At 38.7% G+C, this 24,489-nt stretch overlaps 2 long non-coding RNA genes across 2 annotated transcripts; both read left to right on the top strand.

The window, feature by feature from the left end:
* The first annotated feature begins 322 nt into the window (after positions 1-322).
* On the top strand, positions 323-22,165 carry LOC119323635. The gene is made up of 21 exons (XR_005156432.1): positions 323-3,001; positions 3,219-3,320; positions 4,287-4,383; positions 4,465-4,525; positions 4,596-4,688; positions 4,772-5,162; positions 5,575-5,730; positions 5,811-6,420; positions 6,552-6,612; positions 6,773-6,870; positions 7,009-7,114; positions 7,264-7,311; positions 7,387-7,459; positions 7,645-7,699; positions 15,055-15,285; positions 15,666-15,727; positions 15,843-15,956; positions 16,841-17,006; positions 17,526-17,661; positions 18,638-19,734; positions 21,639-22,165. It is a non-coding gene; the product is annotated as an uncharacterized LOC119323635 (long non-coding RNA).
* On the top strand, positions 7,706-9,455 carry LOC119323642. The gene is made up of 5 exons (XR_005156434.1): positions 7,706-8,509; positions 8,641-8,701; positions 8,862-8,959; positions 9,096-9,201; positions 9,351-9,455. It is a non-coding gene; the product is annotated as an uncharacterized LOC119323642 (long non-coding RNA).
* Positions 22,166-24,489: the final 2,324 nt, after the last annotated feature.

Genomic DNA, 24,489 nt, shown 5'->3' with positions numbered 1-24,489 from the left:
TCTATGGTCTTCAATGTGATTTTATTTTCTTGGAGGGATTTTGCGCAAAGCTGTGGGAGCACGTGTTTTCTCTTGGACTTTCTGACCGGTTCCGTGTGTGCGTTGTATTCACTATTTTGTGATTAATGAAACACGCGATAATCCTAAAAAAAACATATATTTTTTTAGATAAAACACGACACACAACCTAACACGACCAAATGGGCCGGATAGCCCGTGTGCCCGCACCGTGCTCTGCACGAAACCGCCTCTGCAACGGTAATCTCCGCGCCACACCGCGTTGCCGACCGACCGACCGACCCCTCGCCCTGCCCACCCGGTCCGCATCAAGCCCCAACCCACCACCACCAGCTCCACTCCCCTCCGGTTTCCGCCGCCCGCCCAAGCCGCCTCCGGCAAGGACCTGGCCGGCGCCACCGCCCCTTCCCCGGCGGCCCGCCCACGGCCAGGCGCGCCCTGTCCTCCCTCCCCGCGCTCTGGCCGTGGCCCGCCGGTGTGCTCCTCCTCCCTTCGTCCGGGGCCCCGGGTCGTGCCTCCCGCCTCGCCTCGCCTCCTCGCGCCTGGTTTGGATTCGCTCGTCCTCGATTCGCCGCCCGTTTAGGTTTAGAACCGCGCAAGATTTGGTTTCTGCTCGTGCTCAATTCGTCCGTTTGGGGTTGCGCCTGGTTTGATTTTGCTCGTCCTCGCCGTCGCCCGTTTGGGGTCTCGTCCGGTTCGATTTTGCTTGTCGCCTTCGTCCGTTTAGAGTTGCCGTCCGGTTCGATTTTGCTCGTCGCCGTCATCCGTGTGGAAACGCGTACGCTTCGATTTTGCTCGTCCTCGCCGTCGTCTGTGTGGAGTAGCGTCCGATTCAATTTTGCTCGTCTTCGTCGTCGTCCGTGTAGAGTCGCGTCCGGTTCGATTTCGCTCGTCCTCGCCGTTGTCCCGATGCGCTCGCGTGTTCTTGGTCCGTCTCGCCTCGTCGGGGGTCTCCATCTCGTTTGCGAACTACCAACTCTTTCTTTCTGCGTGCGATTCTGTTATCCGAGAGGCACTCCGGGTCCTGGGTTTCGTGTTCGCGTCGGTTGCAGGAACGAACGAGGTCTGGTTTCGAAATTGGATTACGGCCGGAGACGGGGAGCGATGTTCGTTTATCGTGCTAGTTCAGACCGGTTCCTCGGTTACGTCACCTGCGTTGCTCTCTTGTGATACTCTGTCAATTCTTGGCCCTCTGTCAGTTCTTGTTGGCCCTCTGTCAATTCTTGAGTTCTTGTTGTACCGGTTAGGCCTTTGCCGTGTGTGCTCTCATCTTAGATGGGGTGATTCCTTAGTTCTGATGGTGTAGACTGTTTATGTTCTTTCCAATTTGTTTCTTTTTTATCATGCTTTGCTTTGTTTTGCCTGCTGCTTAACTAATTGAACACCTGCTGCTGTTACTGTTGGACAAAGGTTCCTTCTTTTCTTCCTGATGTTGCTATTTTACTCATAGGAGTTCTAGATGAGCTGCTGCTAGTTAGTTCCCCTTACACTACATTCTAGATTGAATAGCATAACTCAAGAATTTTGTCATTGCACACATGGGCATATATATATTTCTGTTGTGAGCATAACTCCAGAATTTATTTATCCATGAAAGCACGTTCATCACATTTATGCGCATGTTTTTTTTTTGTCCAAGAATTCTGTCGTGTCCCTTTCCTTTGGACAAAAATTTCAACAAACCTATAACGTGGACATGTGCTGCTTGTTTTCATGTGATGATGGTGATCTAGTTGACTAGCCCAACTCTTATGCTTTGACATTTGTTAATCCCCAGTTAGTGTGCTTGAAAAATTATTGCTTGTCATGTTAAATTTTATGGCATCAACTCGGTATTGTGATTAGTGACCTAGTACTCCGTATTTGTGTGTAGACAGCTAACTTCTTTTTTCTTATTTTTTTAGTGATATGCATGTTCTGCTATGTCTTATGTTGATAGTATATTCTTTTTTTTTATTATTCATGTCCAGTCACTGGAGTAATGCTTTTCTTGATTTTCCTAGACTTTGTGACAATTAATTTATAGTGCGATCATTGAGTTTCTGACATCCTATTGCATAAAATTCTGTTGTAATGTTTGTTGGATCATTGAGTAGTTAATATTGATTCTGAGCTTGTTGGATCATTGAACTTCTGCATGCGCTTCTGTTATCTGAGAGACACTCATGATCCCGCATTTCGTGTTTGCGGCGGAGCGATGAACGATTACGTTTTGCGTTCCTGCGTTTTGTGTTCGCCGTCTGGTTTTGAATTTGGATTACGGAGACGGGGAGAGGCCAGAGTAAGGTCAGTTTCAGATCGGTTCCGTCGCTGCGTTGATCGTCGGCGATTTCCAGACCTCAAACGCATGCGCCCTTGTGATACTCTAATTTGGCTCGTGGTCGTTACGGTTGTTCTTACGTTCTTGAATAACCCCATCTTATTCGCAGAGATGGTGTGATTCGTTATGGTTCTTCTGATGGCTGCTTATGTTCTTTCGAATTGAGTTCTTGTAATGCTTTGCCTATGTTCCCAATGTCTGTCTTTCCATATATGGGGATGCATTCAGACGTGCAAACCATGTAGGCTGTGGTGTGTTTATACTATCTATGGTGTGTTCTACACTATCTGATGTGGAACGTAGAAATATTGATATCACTTCTGTGCTAGTATACTAGATATGGTGTGTTTCATCCAAGTTAACCACATCTCTTACAAATTTTCCTTGGAGTGATTGATGTCTTGACGAATATAATCATTTATGCTAACTTGGTATTGGTAGTTCCTGAGGTAACACACCAGTACTTGTTTAGTGCAGACAATTGACTGTTCTTTTTTCTGAACTTTTTTGTGATATGTGTGTTATGTGGATATCATATTCTAATGCTTTTCTAAGTATTCAAGGTACAGACTTGTGGATCTGGACATGTCACATTTGCTCTTTATTGGGTTGCTAAGGACACTGAACAGTTTGGCTGGGCCACTGCACGACCTGGCTAATCAGGTACACTTGATTTTATGTGTAGTTGATGTTCTCTGCCTCTCCTGGAACAAATTGTTCGTAATAAATGAACAAATTGCAGAACTTGTGGCTATGCTATTTACCCACTTGCTTTTGCACATGATGTTAAGAAGAAGAAAAACATACGCCCTGTTATTTTAAAATGCTGTATTTACTGTTTTGATGCGCATAAACTGAGAATACTCACCATATATTGCAGGAAGTGTTGCTATGAATCAAATCTATAATGAAACAGACTGGGAGTAACATCACAACTGACCAACTTAAAGAATATGTATGGAAGACACTAAAGAGTGGAAAGGTAGCTTATCTCAAATCGAGTTATATCTATTCAATTATCAAGCACTAATTATTGCTCAAGGACTATAGTTTTATAAATACCTCGTGATCTTGTTTGCGAGTAGAGAAAATAATGCAATATAGGGAATTACAGTTGCCACTCATTTTATGCTCACATGGGTTGTATTGTAGAAACCTAAATATCTATGTATACCTTCGTGCATCATGTCCCTCTTATGCACCGCATTTCAGAAATCTAAATATCTATGTCTTCTTTTGTGTTACTGTTTGGTAGTTCCTGTTGAAGTTGCAATTTATAATGTCTGGTGGGATTAAACTTTGTTAAGCTGCTGAAAACAGACACCGAAATTAGCCATTAATGAGCAGTATGATTTCTATTTATTGCAATCATGTCAAAAGGTCTTAGCTATTCATATTTCTAGGTATTAGCTACCATCAAAGTAAACAAAGAATAAGTGTGCTCATTTTAATTTTATAATCCCTCCCCAGACCCCACCTTGTGTGGGACTTCTATGCACTGGGTCTGTCCTTTACCTAGTATTGAAAGATTATGTAGACCGAAGCTGGTTAGTTTATACCTGTGTAGAAAAATGTGCAAAGAATGCCTGCATCATGCTTGTCATCTTGTGGAAGAAATCATCCATTGAATTTACTGGTATTCCAGTGTCTTCATGTAAATCTCATAGAGAATGTTTATCTCTAGATTTGTTTCACCACCACAAATAACTGACACAAATCTGTTTCTGTGGGCTTTGTAACTTCTCACTATATCTTTGGTGACTTTGTAATTGACCTTGTTGTTATTATGTATCACTCCGCAAACTAATAAGAGCGTTTAGAACACTCTGTAAACTAATATTAAGTAGTAGTGTTCTAAACGCTCTTATATTAGTTTACGGAGGGAGTAAAAAAGTGTTGCAACATTCTTGATCTATAACCATGCTGGCTATCTATATGCGGGTTGTAGTGATTAGAGAGAAGCTTGCAGAACTGTGTGAATCCGAACAACAATGGTTGAGAGCAGCACAAATGCTTAGTGGCATTGACTTGGACTCAGGAATCAGGTTGAAACAAGCTTTTGTCTCTCTTTACATGTCACTGGATTTTCTAAGTCCGGGAAATCTGACCATCTTCTTAAAAACCAGGATGCTTGATGACACAAACAAATTATCCAAGTGCGTCCAGATTGAACGACGCTATTTGGAGGTTAGTCTTGTTTTTAACCTTTGTCGTCATTGCATTGTCAGCTAGACTAATGTAGTTCTTAGTTTTGTAGGATGATGATGCAGTGAATGCTGAAGCTTTTATCAACAAAGCCTCGTTTTTGGTCACAAACAGCAACCAGGAAGTTCTGAAATTACAATACAAGGTTTGTTGGTTCAGAAACAGTTAATAATCTATCTGTCTACAACTAAGGATTAAAATTTAGTTCCCTTCTTATATCTCTTGTAGGTCTGCTATGCGAGTAAATTCTTGGAAGCTTCAATTCGATACTATGGGTATCTGAGCAACGCCAAATTGGGGATGAGTAAGGCTTACTCCATTCAGTTGTAGATTTGTTTCTCTCTTTTGCAATTTACTCCTTTTTATTGTTCTGTCTTGTATGGTTCTTTGTTTTACCTTGCGCCCGTGTAGTGGCTGTATGTAATAAATTACCCTACTTGATGCTCATTTTTAAGTACTGCAGTGGTTATTAGCAAGTCGTGTTTGGAACTGATATTGTCTCCATATTTTATTCTCAAATTTTTTGATGGAACATGTTTCTTGCTGCTGCTATAACATGCACAATATTGGCTGGTGCTGTGGCCCACAACGCTCTCGTGTTCTTGCTACATTGTACAAGGTATTGGCTCTTAGTTCATCTCAGTGTCTTGTGATCTCATACCTTCTTTATTCAGCTTATTATCATTAATTGCTACAGTAACTTGTAACCATCATTATCGTCTTGTCTCTTGATCCTTTTTTGCCAATTAGAAACCATCAATGCTATGCGGCTTTATGGAGTCGCGCCATTTACTTAGAATTTTAATCTCACTGGATTAAGTTGTTACCACCTCCATTGCATGCATGCCCATTCTGAGATTTAACATTGACTATTGTTTATGAGTTTATGGGAAATTTGCACTATTAAAGTATTCTAGTTGAATGCTGAACAAGAGATCTAAGATAGAGATCTAAGGTTGCTTTTCACTGTCGATCTTATTTGAACTTACAAGCAAAAAATATAAATTACTGATGTCTGGTTGCATCCATAGGTTGTTCCTGGCTATGGTCATGGAGTTCTACGTAATACAGACCCAAGATACTCGTGCCAAAGGGGGTTCACATTGAAATATTTACCCGACCCAAGATACTCGTGCCGAAGGGAGTTCACATTGAAATATTTACCCGAGGACCCACTTTTCCAACTGGTTAGTAGAATCCTTCATCTAACTGCATGGTTTCTCTTCGGTTCGACAGTCTCAGTGGAACATATACTATTCCCTTTCAGGAATGAAGATCTGAATCACCCTCACCCCTCTAGAGAAATCAATTTACTCATTCAAGTTATAGACTTTCTTTATAGTTTTCTGGGTTTACTTCAGTTTTGCATGTATTAGTTTTCTCTTTGTGCCCCTATCTATCCTTGTTTCTTGTGTGCAAGCGCTCCATTCTGTGTGTGTGACTCTGTGTGGCTTGACTTTGTGTGTGTGGCTTGATTATGTGTGTGGCTTGATTGTGTGTGTGGCTTGACTGTGTGTATGGGCTTGACTGTGTGTGTGAGATTGTGTGTGGCTTGATGGTGAATATGTGTGTGGCTTGACTGTGTGTGTGTGGCTTGACTATGTGTGTTACTGTGTGTGAATATTGCATTTGCTTGACGGTGTGGTTTGTATAACTTGCGTTTTATATGTCAGGATTGATTGTTGTTTGTTGAATTTGAACAGATCTAACACTATTCTTTTTTTTGAATTTTTTTGTGATTATGTCTTATGTGGATACCACACTCTTTTTTGTATTATTGTTGTCCAGTCACTGGAATAACGCTTTTCTAAGTATTTAAGGTACAACCATGTAGATCTAGACATGATGCTGATGGGTTGGGTTTGCATACAATGCAGGTATATTTACGTTCTTTACATTTTGCGACAGTCCCAAAACTTTTATTTAGCCAAATTTTGCCATTTCTGTTTTTAGATGCGTTGTATCCATAACTACCTATTGACACCTGATATTTGTGCTCAAAATGCAGTATGGACCAACAAAATGGTCTCATTGCAAGGTGGACATATAGGCAAGAAATGTCAAGAGAGGTACTCTTTTGATTGTTTTATTTTTATGGTTTATGGATTGTATTTTGCATTTCCCCCTTTGTGCAAGACAAACAGGGAATGTTTACTAATTTAGAAACACACTGGTTATGTGAAGAGCTGATTGGTAAATATGAAGCTGACTTTGAATTCATACATACAGAGAGAAGCTTGGACTATTGAGAAGGAACATGCATTGATTAATGCCCATCGGGTATATGGGAATAGATGGCCAGAAATAGCAAAAGTTCTTCCTAGAAGGTACCGTCAAACAACTGGCATCTTATTGGGATAATGTAGCCTAGCCTTGGCCCTCTTTGTTACCAGATTCCTAGCCCCTGTCACTTCCTCATTCTTTCCTGCACATCATAACGTGTACCACACATTTGAACATTGCAGGAATCGGGTACTTCTATTTGTTCTTAGGTTCTTCTCGCCTATAGCTAAAGTCAAAGACGACAAAACCAAGTGGATTATTGGAGTTACAAGATACACAAAATCATCGGTAAGTTTCTATCCTTTTAAATGGCAGTATTATGAATTTTGATCAGTTTGTCTGACTTGTTTTAAACTGAATTCTTGATTCCTTGATAACTTTGATCATAAACTGATTCCCAAGTATTTCTGACTCATATGATGCTTATTACATCACAGGTCATCTAAATCTTCTTTTCTAATATGACTGTTGGTGCTGCTCATGAGGTAAGTTAATTTTCTTGCTTTCAAGAATAAATCATTTACATTGTGGTCACTCACATTTTAAGTTGCTCATGCCAGTTCAGGCTAGCCACCGGCTTGGAAATGATGAGAGGCAATCACTGTTGTCAACTTGAAACATAATTTTTTTTAGGTATTTATGGCTTATCTTAGCCAGATTTTCTATAAGAATTTTGCTCATGTTACATGCCTTGCTTTCTCTAGTAAGTAGAACAAGAACACATTTAACTTTTCTTTTCTGTTCATAGTCCTACAAACTTGTGGGTAGTGTTGAAGATAATCGCTTAATCAACCTAATCAACCTCTAATGGTTTTCAGGAACGAAGATCTGAATCACCCTCCCGCCTCGAGAGAAATCAGTTTAGTCATCCAGGTTCTGCTATTTCTTTATAGCTTTCTGAGTTACTTCGGTCTTTCATGTATTTGGTTTCTGTTTATGCCCTTATCTATTTCTGTTTTTTGTGTGCAAGCGCTCCACTATGTGTGTGTCCGACTTTGTGTGGCTTGACTCTCTTGTGTATGTGGCTTGACTGTCTGTGTGTCACCGTGTGTTTGGCTGTGTGTGAATATTGCATTTGACTGTGATGCGTTACTATGTGTTTGACTGTGTGTGTGATTGTGTGAATATTGTGCATTTGACTGTGATGTGTGACTGTGTGAGTATTGTATTTTGACAATGACTGTGTGTGGCTTGACTGTGTGTGTGGCTTGTATGCTTTGCTGGATGATTGGTTGTTGTGGCTTAACACTGCCTCTGCCGGTCCCAAGCCCGGATGTGAAAATGTGGAGGGAGTCTGTTTCTTGTGTGCAAGTGCTACATTGTGTGTGTGTGACTGTGTGTGTGATGTGTCCGTATCTATGTCTGTTTCTTTTGTCTTGATTGTGTGCAAGTGCTTGATTGGGTGTGTGCTTGTGTGACCATGCGTGTATTGCATTTGCTTGATGGTGTGGTTTGTATAACTTGTGTTTTATATGTCAGGATTGATTGTTGTTTCTTGAATTTGAACAGACCTAACACTATTCTTTTTTCTAAACATTTTTATGATTATGTCTTATGTGGATACCATACTATTTTTTGTATTATTGTTGTCCAGTCACTGGAATAACGCTTTTCTAAGTATTTAAGGTACAGCCATGTAGATCTAGACATGATGCTGATGGGTTGGGTTTGCATACAATGCAGGTATATTTACGTTCTTTACACTTTGCGACAGTCCCAAAACTTTTATTTAGCCAAATTTTGCTACTTCTATTTTTGGATGTGCTGTATCCATAACTACCCATTGGCACCTGATATTTGTGCTCAAAATGCAGTATGGACTAACAAAATGGTCTCATTGCAAGGTGGACATATAGGCAAGAAATGTCAAGAGAGGTACTCTTTTGATTGTTTTATTTTTATGGTTTATGGATTGTATTTTGCATTTCCCCCTTTATGCAAGACAAACAGGGAATGTTTACTAATTTAGAAACACACTGGTTATGTGAAGAGCTGATTGGTAAATATGAAGCTGATTTTTAATTCATACATACAGAGAGAAGCTTGGACTATTGAGGAGGAACATGCACTGATTAATGCCCATCGGGTATATGGAAATAGATGGGCAGAAATAGCAAAAGTTCTTCCTAGAAGGTACCGTCAAACAACTTGCATCTTATTGGGATAATGTAGCCTAGCCTGGCCCTTTTTGTTACCAGATTTCTAGCCCCTGCCACTTCCTCATTCTTTCCGCACATCATAACGTGTACCACACATTTGAACATTGCAGGAATCGGGTACTTCTATTTGTTCTTAGGTTCTTCTCACCTATAGCTAAAGTCAAAGACGACAAAACCAAGTGGATTATTGGAGTTACAAGATATACAAAATCATCAGTAAGTTTCTATCCTTTCAATTGGCCGGATTATGAATTTTGATCAGTTTGTCTGACTTGTTTAAAACTGAATCCTTGATTCCTTGATAACTTTGATCATAAACTGATTCCCAAGTATTTCTGACTCATATGATGCTTATTACATAACAGGTCATCTAAATCTTCTTTTCTAATATGACTGTTGGTGCTGCTCATGAGGTAAGCTACTTTTCTTGCTTTCAAGAATAAATCATTTACGTTGTGGTCACTCACATTTTAAGTTCCTCATGCTAGTTCAGGCTAGCCACCAGCTTGGAAGCGATGAGAGGCAATCACTGTTGTCAACTTGAAACGTATAATTTTTTAAGTATGAATGGCTTACCTTAGCCAGATTTTCTATAAGAATTTTGCTCATGTTACATGCCTTGCTTTCTCTAGTAAGTAGAACAAGAACACATTTAACTTTTCTTTTCTGTTCATAGTCCTACAAACTTGTGGGTAGTGTTGAAGATAATCGCTTAATCAACCTAATCAACCTCTAATCGTTTTCAGGAACGAAGATCTGAATCACCCTCCCGCCTCGAGAGAAATCAGTTTAGTCATTCAGGTTCTGGTATTTCTTTATAGCTTTCTGAGTTTACTTCGGCCTTTCATGTATTTGCTTTCTGTTTGTGCTCCTATCTATTTCTGTTTCTTGTGTGCAAGCGCTCCATTCTGTGTGTGTCCGACTTTGTTTGGCTTGACTCTCTTGTGTGTGTGGCTTGACTGTTTGTGTGTGTCACCGTGTGTGAATATTGCATTTGACTATGATGCGTTACTGTGTGTTTGACTGTGTGTGTGTGATTGTATGAATATTGTGCATTTGACTGTGATGTGTGACTGTGTGAGTATTGTATTTTGACAATGATTGTGTGTGGCTTGACTGTGTGTGTGTGGCTTGTATGCTTTGCTGAATGATTGGTTGTTGTGGCTTAACACTGCCTCTGCCGGTCCCAAGCCCGGATGTGAAAATGTGGAGGGAGTCTGTTTCTTGTGTGCAAGTGCTACATTGTGTGTGTGACTGTGTGTGTGATGTGTCCGTATCTATGTCTGTTTCTTTTGTCTTGATTGTGTGCAAGTGCTTGATTGGGTGTGTGCTTGTGTGACCATGCGTGTATTGCATTTGCTTGACGGTGTGGTTTGTATAACTTGTGTTTTATATGTCAGGATTGATTGTTGTTTGTTGAATTTGAACAGATCTAACACTATTCTTTTTTAAAAACTTTTTTGTGATTATGTCTTATGTGGATACTATACTCTTTTTTGTATTATTGTTGTCTAGTCACTGGAATAACGCTTTTCTAAGTATTTAAGGTACAACCATGCATATCTAGACATGATGCTGATGGGTTGGGTTTGAATACAATGCAGGTATATTTACGTTCCTTACATTTTGCGACAGTCCCAAAACTTTTATTTAGCCAAATTTTGCTATTTCTGTTTTTAGATGCGCTGTATCCATAACTACCTATTGGCACCTGATATTTGTGCTGAAAATGCAGTATGGACCAACAAAATGGTCTCATTACAAGGTGGACATATAGGCAAGAAATGTCAAGAGAGGTACTCTTTTGATTGTTTTATTTTTATGGTTTATGGATTGTATTTTGCATTTCCCCCTTTTCTGCGAGACAAACTGAGAATGTTTACTAATTTAGAAACACACTGGTTGTGTGAAGAGCTGATTGGTAAATATGAAGCTGATTTTGAATTCATACATACAGAGAGAAGCTTGGACTATTGAGGAGGAACATGCACTGATTAATGCCCATCGGGTATATGGGAATAGATGGGCAGAAATAGCAAAAGTTCTTCCTAGAAGGTACCGTCAAACAACTTGCATCTTATTGGGATAATGTAGCCTAGCCTTGGCCCTCTTTGTTACCAGATTCCTAGCCCCTGCCACTTCGTCATTCTTTCCTGCACATCATAACGTGTACCACACATTTGAACACTACAGGAATCGGGTACTTCTATTTGTTCTTAGGTTCATCTCACCTATACCTAAAGTCAAAGACGACAAAACCAAGTGGATTATTGGAGTTACAAGATACACAAAATCATCGGTAAGTTTCTATCCTTTCAAATGGCTGGATTATGAATTTTGATCAGTTTGTCTGACTTGTTTAAAACTGAATCCTTTATTCCTTGATAACTTTGATCATAAACTGATTCCCAAGTATTTTTGACTCATATGATGCTTATTACATCACAGGTCATCTAAATCTTCTTTTCTAATATGACTGTTGGTGCTGCTCATGAGGTAAGCTACTTTTCTTGCTTTCAAGAATAAATCATTCACATTGTGGTCACTCACATTTTAAGTTGCTCATGCCAGTTCAAGCTAGCCACCGGCTTGGAAGCGATGAGAGGCAATCACTGTTGTCAACTTGAAACGTATAATTTTTTAGGTATGAATGGCTTACCTTAACCAGATTTTCTATAAGAATTTTGCTCATGTTACATGCCTTGCTTCCTCTAGTAAGTAGAACAAGAACACATTTAGCTTTTCTTTTCTGTTCGTAGTCCTACAAACTTGTGGTTAGGGTTGAAGATAATCGCTTAATCAACCTAATCAACCTCTAATCGTTTTCAGGAACGAAGATCTGAATCACCCTCCCGCCTCAAGAGAAATCAGTTTAGTCATTCAGGTTCTGGTATTTCTTTATAGCTTTCTGAGTTTACTTCGGTCTTTCATGTATTTGCTTTCTGTTTGTGCCCCTATCTATTTTTGTTTCTTGTGTGCAAGCGCTCCATTCTGTGTGTGTCCGACTTTGTGTGGCTTGACTCTCTTGTGTGTGTGGCTTGACTGTCTGTGTGTGTCACCGTGTGTTTGACTGTGTTTGAATATTGCATTTGACTGTGATGCGTTACTGTGTGTTTGACTGTGTGTGTGTGATTATGTGAATATTGTGCATTTGACTGTGATGTGTGACTGTGTGAGTATTGTATTTTGACAATGACTGTGTGCGGCTTGACTGTGTGTGTGTGGGGCTTGTATGCTTTGCTGAATGGTTGGTTGTTGTGGCTTAACACTTCCTCTCCCGGTCGCAAGTCCGGATGTGAAAATGTGGAGGGAGTCGGTTTCTTGTGTGCAAGTGCTACATTCTGTGTGTGACTGTGTGTGTGATGTGTCCGTATCTATGTCTGTTTCTTTTGTCTTGATTGTGTGCAAGTGCTTGATTGGGTGTGTGCTTGTGTGACCATGCGTGTATTGCATTTGCTTGACGGTGTGGTTTGTATAACTTGTGTTTTATATGTCAGAATTGATTGTTGTTTGTTGAATTTGAACAGATCTAACACTATTTTTTTTTCAAAACTTTTTTGTGATTATGTCTTATGTGGATACCATACTCTTTTTTGTATTATTGTTGTCCGGTCACTGGAATAACGCTTTTCTAAGTATTTAAGGTACAGCCATGTAGATCTAGACATGATGTTGATGGGTTGAGTTTGCATACAATGCAGGTATATTTACGTTCTTTACATTTTGCGACAGTCCCAAAACTTTTATTTAGCCAAATTTTGCTACTTCTGTTTTTAGATGCGCTGTATCCATAACTACCTATTGGCACCTGATATTTGTGCTGAAAATGCAGTATGGACCAACAAAATGGTCTCATTGCAAGGTGGACATATAGGCAAGAAATGTCAAGAGAGGTACTCTTTTGATTGTTTTATAAGGACTGTGCTAACGACCAGTCGACTGGTCGTTAGCAACAGATCCGCACGATCCTACTCCATCTTTCTTCTCCGACCTCCACGACCAGTCGACTGGTCATTAGCAACAGATCCGCACGATCCTACTCCATCTTTCTTCTCCGACCTCCCAAAGTAGAACGACTAATTTCCACTAATCATGCATGCGGCCGCGCATGCAGAGACACCCGCTCCATGCATGTGTAATTTTCCTGCTTTCTTCTAATAAACAAAGCTGCATGCAAAAAGACAAAAAAATGATGTTAGCAAAGATTCCATCTAAAGTATAAAATTAAAAATGTCCTGTAGTTAGGTCCGATTGAAAAATTGTTTTCACACAAAAGATTCGTTGCGACGAGAGCTTCAAAACTAGATCCTATGTTGGTATGTTCCGACGACTTTTTTTCCAGTTAAAAAGTTACCACGCCTATGCAATGTAAGCTATCATGTTGTTGTGCATAAATTATCATGTTGTTTACATACAAAATTACCGGACATGAAAATGGTTCCTTTAACTTTCTCTTCCCATGCACATGTGTGCATGCATTAGAGGGAGAAAAAAAATCTGATATCATCACACATTCTCCCATATTTCGAAACTTCAGTTTATAGCTCAAATCATCGGTCCGATCAAAAAATCTTTGTCACATAAAAAATCTGCTGCGACAAGACCTACGAAACTAAATCTCATGTTGATATGTTCTGATGACCTTTCTTCCGTGCAAATAGTTACCGACCCAAGCTAAGTAAGTTATCAGCTCCTTTGTGTGTGTGTGTGTGTGTGTGTGTGTGTGTGTGTGTGTGTGTGTGTGTGTATTATCATGTTGTTTACACATGAGTTACCATAGTATGTGTTCAACAACTTTTTTTACCGGGCCAAAGTTATGGCGGTGTTTGTGCGTGAGTTATCACGCTCGCGGTTTGTATATTATCACGCTATTTACACATAAGTTAACGAGTGTATGTTTTCAAACAACTTCATCCCGTCTCGGTCAAAATTAGCACAATGTTTATACGTGAGTTATCAAGTCTCCGACCAGGCGACGCCGACAGGCACCAGTGGATCGATCCGGTGCCAAAAACCGTCCCAGGCCCGCTGCATCTCCGGCTCTGGCGAGGCACTCCTGCAGAGGCCATTCTCTTCCTCACCACGCATCGCTGGGAGGATCCAGAAGAGGGGGAGCGGCAACAAATCGCGACGGTAAGCCATGCCCACGCCCTCTTCCTCCTCACTTTTATTTTCATCTCTGAGCTCGATCTGCTGGTGCATTTCCTCCTCCCTAATCGCCTCTTGGGACCTGGCAGGAGGAGCATGGGCTGCAAATTTGGATGAAGAGGCGAAAGGAGATTAACAGTTCTGTCACAAAGATAACACCATAGACCAAGCAAGAGGTTTTATGTGCTGCTTGCTGCATGTATGTGTTGGGTATTTTCAGAGCATTGAAATTAAATAAACACTTTTAGTCCATCATTTTGTGTTGGTAAGCTCGTCAGCTTCTGTTTATTTGCTACCCTTGGGCATGTTATTCCTACAGTCATTAATTTCCGCATTCTAATATTCCTGTTAAGTGTCATGTTTGAGCCACAAACTGCTTTGGTGTTTATTCATGGTTTGGAGAGATGACCAATCTGATATTTTTGTTTGTAACAGGAAGTAAGACTAATTTGTAGGGGTGTACTCAAGTTACATTAGCGATTTATTTTCTTCGAGATTTGGTGGCCTTTTGTGATGTTAAATGTATCCATTTGTCATTCCGTTGATTTCTTAATTCTACAATAACAACAAACGCCAGCTAAATTGTGGTCTATAGAGAAAGGAACGACGTACACCTAGGTTATATGAGAAACCATATGGGCTAAAGAGCCTCGATAGGCTAGCCGTGCATCATTTATTCTTTGGTGTCTTCTAGAGAAAAAGAAGGAATGGCTTCAGGCCAAAGCCTTCGATAAAATGACAATCACTTACTTTTCTAGGATATATATAGATTTTTTGAATTACCTACAGCATACTTCTTTTTCATCTAACATGTGTCTACCGGGCAATTTAAACAGATACTAATGATATAATTAGGCACATATATGATTATGTTTGACTTCACCTGTAACAGGATGCATTTCTCTCACCTTATTTCTGCAGGACCTTGTTGCTTGCATTCTCGTGTCTTTTGGCAAGGAGAAAATTATCATTTGGAGGGGAAAAGACAGCTGAAAACATGCAAGATAGTATATGCAGAAGACACACCCTTCAGTTATTGAATCAGAGTTTAGCGGTGAAGAACACTACAATTTTTTGGTTGATGGATTGGTCTGAATAGATTGTAAGGGATTTCCATGAAGTGGTTATTCGAAGAATGGAACCAATTTTATGGTGAGTCTCTTGTAGGAATCTACTAAAATTTGACTTGAAGAATGTTATAAGACGTATTTCTCTCCCCTTGTGTATGACTTTGTTCCTTACATTCTTGTATGTTTTGACAAAGAACAAACATTATTTGTAGTGAAAAAGACTATTTAAAGCATACACGGTAGTAGCCTGAAATATTATTTGTTGCCTTAGTTATATTGATCTATATGACGAATTTCATCCTAATATGTATGCGTACATTTCTTTTGTTATAGATTTTGCTTGCTCGGCAAAGTGCAAAACAACGAAAAGCATCACGTATAGCTATTTTGGAATGCAAGATTAGGATGTGCTCCTCTTTGCTTCTCATTTCCGCACTCTGGTTTTGACTTGCTAATATATAGGCTTTCTAAAATGGACGTGCATAGATCTGAGAAAGAAGAGAACAGGAATCTAGCGGACGGAGGTGATTTTTCTCTCTTGTGAACAACCTATCAAGTTCCTTTTTTCAACAGTTTGAACGACAGTGATAAATTCCCTTGTAAAACACTTGGTCTGAACTATAATACATTTTGGTGCAGGTCATGTAGTATTCACCAATAGATGATAGAACCACATATTTTGGAAATTCCTTGACAAAAAACACAAGAGCATCATTGTTTGGTCAATTGCAGGTCAATGTTGGCACTGGCCAGGTAATCATTGTTCTTCTCAATGTACGAACCAAACTACGTAGCTCTACTTTTTGGTGCCCTGCAGATGAGGTCTTCATTGTATTATCTTTGTCCAATGCCAGTAACCCTGTTACTCTTTGGCTGCATGTTTGGGTGCGTAGGGTCCCCCTTGTTTATGTGTTACCAGTCATCCAGTATACATTAGCGTTTATTTTAAATAATCAACTTATACTGGATGACTGGTGAAGTTTCCAAACAGTATATGGACCTTAATTCCTATTTTTTTGGCCCCAGGTATTGTTACAACCCACTTGCTAGATATGCACATTCCTTTTTTTCTATCATGCTCATATTTTTTTAGACCAGAACTCCCAAAGATCTGTACTGTGTACTACAAATATGTTTATGTTTTTACATTGATAAACATGCTTTTGGTCGCACTGGACAAGAACAGTTCTAGGATTTGGTGCTTATAGTTTGTTGTCAACTACTTCTACTGATAACTCATATATTTATAGATTGTGTGCATTACGGCAGACCCGCATTGGATAACTATGTGTTATTCTTTGTAAATTGGACGTGATTGGTCAGTAAGATACACAACGATTTTTGGAACTGATATCTTTACTTCAAGCGGATCGGTTTTTCCTTACAAAACTGTGCTGTTATTTTCACCTGAATTTATTTAAAGGAGTCGTATAAATTCCAAATTTCTGAAATAACATGATCTGGCTTATATTTAAAAACATGTTGCAGGTTTCTTTATCGTGAGAAGATTTGCTTTTCTTTGACTCTGTAAAAGAATTTTCACAGGACTTTTGGGAAATATGAAAGCCCAAATATTGCTTTGCCAGCATAAATCCTGTACCATCTGATCTAATATTTCTCACCCCCTTCTACTTCAGATCAAGCAGGCAGTGGCGACACTAGACGAGGCGTCCTTGCACTGCAAGGCTGCCCTCGACATATGTGAAAAGTTTGGCAAGTTAATCTTTTCCTCGAATCAAACGGAAATCTGAAAACTATCAAAGAGATACCAAATGATGAATATTTCAGATGTCGACAGGCATGGTAAGACGTGTTTTGGCAGGTCAGTTCTGAGCATGCTTATTTTTAAACCTGAAACAGTCTTTATATTAGCGGGTTCTCTAAATTGATTGTTTTGAATTTCACTAATCTCTTTCAATTATGAGCATGATTCAATGTCCTGCATTTTAGAAATCTCAAGCTTGAATTGCTCTGTTTTCGGATTAAAACCTTCTTGAGTTGTGCAATCACAAATATTTACACACAGAGAAAGAAACTTGGATATTCTTAATCACACAAAAGGTGTTTTCTTACATGTAGGTGCCTTCTTTTAATCTATGCAGATCCAGGTTACACGTAGTTAGGTTATTTAGTTAATACAATCTTAAATATAAGTTATTCATGTTCTTTTGATTTTGTTTGATTATGATAAGAAAAAGAAGAAATGCTTGTATGATGGCATTATGGTCCAGAGTAGTGATTTTCTTTTCACAGCTCAAACTCTACCTCTTTGATCTATCTCATATCGCTGAAATTGTGTTCTTTTTGTTTTGTTTATCCCAGGTTGACTATGATGTGCTCATCGTTGACTCCACCACCGTTGGTTTTGAGGATGGTACCTCAAGAATGACCAGACCTGTGAGCACGCCGTCCTTGCATTCACTCTTGGAGTGAAGAATAGTATCTGCTGTTTAATAAGGTATGCTTGCTATTAAACTTTGAAACGCTGATTCTCTTGGGTGACCATAAGATTTCTGTACTATTTTGCTATCCACTTGATCAAAGGGGTTTTGAATAATGTAGTACATTGACATTACCCATGTTCATTAGTACAACAACCCTTTCTATAATTTGATGGAGCCATTGAAATTCTGAAGGTGAACATGTTTTATATTAGATTGAGTGTGATAGAACCAAATGTATGTTCTATCATGTTGATCTATAGTTTTGTTGCATATTGTTGGTGTCAAACTCTTTCTCCGATTTCACATGATCTAATTAGTGTTCTATACAGAACAACCCTTTTGGGTTATGACTAATCTCTCAATTATTTGGTCTGGTCCCTCCACTAATATGTCATTACTTCACAATTGAAGTTTTCAGTGTGAAACAATATTGTATCTCCTGCCACTAAAGAGATCTCATAAGGAACATGTAAATGATACTTGGAAAAAATGAAGGCAACATTTTTTATACATTATTTTGTGGCGCATTTTGACAGAGTTACTCTACAATAAGATGCCATCAGTGCAAACCAAGTATGCAATTGTTGTATTCTTGATCGGCCAACATGGTTTCTCTTCTGTGTTTATCACAAATGTATGCAACCTGAAGCTACTATACTATGCATACGCCACTTACCATTTTGTTCTCTATAATTCTATATGCATTTAGTTGAAAATGGTTATGCCGCTTACTTCAGAAGATATTTTCTACTGATTTAGCTGTGGTGTACTTTATAATATGGTACTCCCTCCGTCCGGAAATACTTGTCATCAAAATGAATAAAAGGGGATGTATCTAGATGTATTTTAGTTCTAGATACATCCCTTTTTGTCCATTTTGATGACAAGTATTTTCGGACGGAGGGAGTAGCTTATAAAACATACCAAGTTTTTTCTCTGTTTGAATTTAGTTGATCCGCTGCTACTGAAGAGATCTAATTTTTTTTGCAGAGCCTTCTGATCTTCGTACTATAAAGACTGGATGTGATAGCCATTGTGCTTACTATCAAAACTGTTACTTGATGAGAACATTTTAAGCTAATTCAAGATATGTGCTTCCCCCTTGATGAATTATTATACATACTTCAGCAGGAAAAACGTGTTTAATCTACCATGAACGTAAATGGACAATAGCAGGATGTTAAAACTTCATATATGTTGTTGCTCAACGGATATAACTATAACATGATGGTCTCAGTCTATTTTTCAGAGTTCGAAACCTATATTAGTCATCATGAGAGTGAGATTTGTAAATTCCACCTTGAATCAGTTAACACTTTCCCTTTGCTGTACAATTTTTTTGTTCTTATGATGGTACCATGCTTGCTAATTATAAGAGGTACAAATAAACTATTCTTTTGTTTGTCTAGAAATAGTTTTTCTACTTTCTATGCATTGAAGAGATAGCAAATCCCTTGCTACATGTACTAGGGCGATGCCCAGGTTCACCAAAGGGTCTTTTCATGCATGAAAAAGAGAGTATATATCATCTACTCCCTCTGTTCACTTTTATAAGACCGTTTAGACATTTAAGACAACACCCAAAACAGTTCAATCTCATCTGTCTAAAACGTCTTATAAAAGTGAACAGAGGGAGTAGCTATTATCAGGTTGTAGGTGTACACATGGTTATTGAGTACCATGACATAATCATCCATAGTTTTGTGAAATTTGAATTCCCATCTCTTTATCGTATTATTCATTTTGCACTCGGCTTTCATAGAAGATAAAGGTTTGTTTTGTTTTGTTCATACGACCTGTTTTGGCTTTTGAGATCAGTTGAATGCTCTTGATATTTTGAAGTTTATACTGCACTTCACATAAAAATATCTGGGCATATGTTTCTTTATTCAGCGAGGTGAACACCTATACTCAGATGCTTTTTCCACAGGCATTCACCGTTTACTTGATTACTGATGGAAGGATCTCCGTGCCAATTGCTGTTGGGAACCATTTGCCTCTACACCGATGACCCTCATGTTGTATTATACCATGAGCTACCATGACGTCCTCCACCGACCGCTATTTGAACCTCAGCGCATTCTTCTGTAAGAATGACTCATCAAGTCTTTTGCGCTTTCCTCTTGACTTTCTAAATGCGGATCATATTATGTGTTATTGCTTTCTTTAAGATATATCACTGGCCATGGATTTCCTTTTATCCGTCACCACCTTCATACCTTTCTATCCTGGAATTTATATGGTGTACTGAGCTATATGGGATTGGTGTTGATTGGGTTGGCACGTGGCATGCAACTAAACTTAATTGTACTGGACCATTATTGTTATATAAGTATCTATACCTCTTTTGGTTAAGGTCCCATAAAAAATGAGGCATTATAGATGCCTAAATTTTTTTGGGTCGGTTCATGGATGGTGCTTTTGCTATGTTCTATTTTATATGCAATACTCAAGTTTCTTTGTTACCAAGTCGGATATGGCCGCACCTGGCAGGGGTGAGGCAAGCCGCATTTCCTACCAGGTTCGATATGACCGCACCCGGCAGGGGTGCGGTGGTGCGGCAAGCCGCACTTTCCATCTAGTGAGGGATAATGGACCTTGTATGTAGAATTTTTGGGACTCAGTTCGCTGAATATACAAGCAAAAGGCCCGTGCGCTGCAACAGGATAAAACACATAATCTCCTGCATCACTGAGATACACTATCACTTTCAATTTTGTTCGTGAAATCATGAATAATTTTTCAAATCATGAACATTTTTTAAACTCTTGAACATATTTGACATTTCAAACATGTTCAAATTCGTGAGCACTTTTTCATATTTTTGAACATTTTTTAAAATCAATTTTTTTGAATTCATGAATATATTATACTATTTTCTAACATTTTTTATAAAATTGTGAATTTTTTAAAACAATTTTCTTTAATTGGTGAACATTTTTTGGGAAATTGGTGGAACAATTTTTGATATTCATGAACATTTTTTGATTTAACGAACATTTCATTAAAGTGCATGATCATTTTCTGAATCAGCAAACAATTTATGAATGAATATACTATTTATAAGTCATGATTTTTTTTGAATTTTTAGGATATTTTGTCGTTCATGAATATTTTTTGAATTGTTAAACTTTTGTTCAATTTCATCAACATTTGTTTTCAAAATTTTGAACCTTTTTAAATAAGCAAACATTTTTTACAAAATCGCGAACATTTTTTCAATCCACAAACATCTTACGATCTATTAAAACATCAAAATTATATTTTTGTAATTTTCAGAATTTTTTTGCAAATTATTAAAAGTAGAAAAAGACGACAACGGAAAAAAAAACTAAAAAACTAAATTTACAAACAGGCCAGCTGGACACGGGCCTGCTCAAACAGGCTGCTGCGTCTTCTCCCAGCGCAGGAGGTCCCTACTGCATGGGCCGGCCCAAATGGGGGATTTCCGTGTGTAATTTTTTTTATCTCTTCTATAGGTGGCATTGGTGGGTAATATTTTGTAACTTTGGAGGCAATTTCGGTAATGTACCACAGAGTCAATAGCCCCTTTATTATTAGGTCAGCAATAGGGTATTTGTATTTTTTTCACTATCACCTAGGTAATTTATGTTTTTTCATGTAGATAGCCCCATGTGTTTCATGTAGATTGCTAGTAAAAAAATAGGTGGAAGTTAATAGGGTTCAATGTGTATAATTCAGTACAATGGTTGATCAGCCATTAATTTTTTTATCTTCATTTTAGCTGACATATAAACGTAGTTTTGTATAATTTTGTTCATTGTATGTCCAGTCTTCCATTTTTTAGTTCATAGCGTAACTTTTTATTGTCGAAATGAATGCTTCTTTTTGTGGTATTTAATTTTGTTAATTATTAGTCGTGTCTTTCAGTCATCCGTCAGTTCCTTGCAATCTTCCATTTTGTCATTATTCTTCTAAGTCATTATATTATTCATCAGTCATCTTTAATCAAATTTAAATCCTCATTCAGTTAGTTCAGCCGTCTCAACCTAGTGGCATCGAAGTGCATGCGTGAATGCAGTAGGTTACCGTTACTCTGGCGAAAAGACAAGTGATGGCAACAAGCAAGCTTTTATGAGGTCGAGCAAAGAACCAGCAATGTAGCTGCATGTTTGTTTCAGTTGCTTGCTGTAATTTGAAGGAAGAATTTGTGAGCACAGAGGCAGTGAGTTAGCTATTTATGGGCAGGAGCCAGTTGTAATGATGTGTTGGCTGTGCCTACTCTGCTTAGAGAAGAGAAGAGAAGAGAAGAGAAGAGCAGAGTAGAGAAGAGTGTTGATATTTAGACAACTAGAGATGCAAGAGGACCAGCCAAACACATCCTTACAACGGTTAGAAATAACTCGTACTAGCAAGATGTTCTTACAATGCTCTGATTTCGTACAAGGAGAAATTTTTATTCTTTGTATTTTGTCACTGATGCCACTGAGAGATGTTAACTTGTTTGGAAAGCATAAGCACCTAGTGTACATTCTGAACCGCATCAAGTTAATTTCAGAAAAGAAATACCTTTCTTGCCCATCTGTGTTTCCAATAGATTCAGTGTGAGCTTGGTGTGTCCAACAAAGAACATGTGCAAATGCAGCCGCATCAGCTGAGAGTGAACAATCTTCAACAGCCAATTAGAATATAAATGGCAAGAAAATATGTTCAGAAGCAGCTAAGCCGTCTAAAGTAGACATCAATTATATCGAGTACCAGCGGATAAAATCTTGTTAGAGTATTAGATAAGATGGATAAAATTATTCCCCTTCATCCAAAACTTCATGCCACCGTGGCATTTTTGCGACCCCGTCCTCCGCGACGAAGCACCCCTGCTCAGCTCCCCCCAGCTCTCCTCCTCGCCACCGTCCCCGTCCGCCTCTCCTCCGGCTTGCAGATTCTGCCAAACAGAAAATTTCGCTACATGATTTCTCTATAGATTTAACAAAAGTCCAGTTAAACAGAAGATTAAAGTGATGGAGCGGTAGATGGTTTAGATTTTTTAGGAACATTGCAAGTTTTAGGAATACATGGTTTAGCTTCTTTTCAAGATGAACTTCGTCTTCAAAACATTCCAAGTTTTAATGAAAGCTAAACTTGCAATGAAATTATGTTCCAATGAAACTTGCAACTTTCAGAAGATTTACTAAACAGTTGTTGCGAAAAATTTACCAGATGAAACCGAAGTTCTATCTAATAGTAGATCACTCGCAAAGGAAGATTTTGTCATACTATTCACTAAATCAAAGTTTAATTCATAAGATTTCTTTGTTCATGTAAACAAATTTTAGGCAGTTGAAACTCAAGGAGTATATTGATTCTTTCCTTTGTTCATGCTATTCATAGGGTGCCAGAACCGAATCTACAATGTCAGACTTCGACATCTACAATGTCAGACTTCGACAACATTGATGCGATAATTTCTTGGACTGGATCAGATAAGGATGAAATTGAAGCTTTTTTAGATGCTATGATCTTCAGATATTGTCTATTCCAATGTGGTCAACATTTCTTGAAGGTGCAACTTCTTCCATCAATGTGGATGATTTGGTCACACTTGCAAACAAGGTCTCTTTATATAGTGGATGCTCCCACACAAATACACCCTCTTCCTCCGCATCACTAACAATTAACATTCATTTGCATTTATCTTCTAAAGAAACCAAATATTAATTTCAATGCAATTGCTTGAAGAGGGTGCTACAACTTGGAGCATATATAAGGAGAGTGCTCTTTGGTCATCTGACAAAATTTATGGACATTAACCATTTATGTATTCCATTGTTCATGTTATTACTCCATTGTTAACTTGATTAGCATATCGCTTGGCTAACCTTCATGTTACTGTACTCCATTGTTCATGTTGGTATCATTCAGGGCAACAACATTTTGTTAATTGTTATTGCTAGTTATTCAGAGCAACAAACATTGCTAGTTCATACACAAATCTTGTAAAATTTGTGTATTCAGAGCAACAAATGTGACTAAAAAATGCTAGTTATAGAAATTGTTATTGAAATTCCCCTGTCAATTCCTTAGGGAGTGGAGATAATCTCTGTAGACATTTCTAGGTGATTTGCAGTCGGTCAGGGACTAGAGAAAGTTGTAGAGATAAGGCCTAAAACATTAAACTCTAGGCTGTTATTGTAACAATCGAATGTCCAGGTCAATTTGTGCCACAACTTCTCGAAAACCTTCATCATTAGGAAGGACATGTGGTTTGGCATTATCCTGTTGGATGAAGATGTTTGTTCCGTCATCTTCGTTGGACCACTTATCTTGAATCGCAGGGATCACTTTGTTGATGAGATAATCTTTATAGACATTTTGTCACTTTCACTGATTTTAGTTCTTAGTCCCCCATACTCTGTTTTAACTCATTCTAACAGCCTCACTCTTCTCGACAAATGCCAAGTACCAATCTTTCCATTGAATGTCACCACCCCATCACAGCTATATCTTCGCTTGGTGATGACCCACAAGTATATGGGGTCAATTGTAGCCTTTTCGATAAGTAAGAGTGTCGAACCCAACGAGGAGCAGAAGGAAATGACAAGTGGTTTTCAGCAAGGTAATGTCTGCAAGTACTGAAATTGTAAGTAGCAGAGTAGTTTGGTAGCAAGATAATTTGTAACGAGCAAGTAACGGTAGTAGTAACAAGAGTACAATAAGGTAGCCCAATCCTTTTGAGGCAAAGGACAGGCCAAAACGGTCTCTTATGATAAGCAAAGTGTTCTTGAGGGTACACGGGAATTTCATCTAGTCACTTTCACCATGTTGGTTCGATTCGTGTTTGCTACTTTGATAATTTGGTATGTGGGTGGACCGGTGCTTAGGTG

Source organism: Triticum dicoccoides, chromosome 1B (genome assembly GCF_002162155.2).
Source record: "Triticum dicoccoides isolate Atlit2015 ecotype Zavitan chromosome 1B, WEW_v2.0, whole genome shotgun sequence".
Taxonomy (NCBI): domain Eukaryota; kingdom Viridiplantae; phylum Streptophyta; class Magnoliopsida; order Poales; family Poaceae; genus Triticum; species Triticum dicoccoides.
The sequence above is the reverse complement of the archived record's forward strand: the minus strand, read 5'-3'. Positions and strand labels throughout refer to the sequence as shown.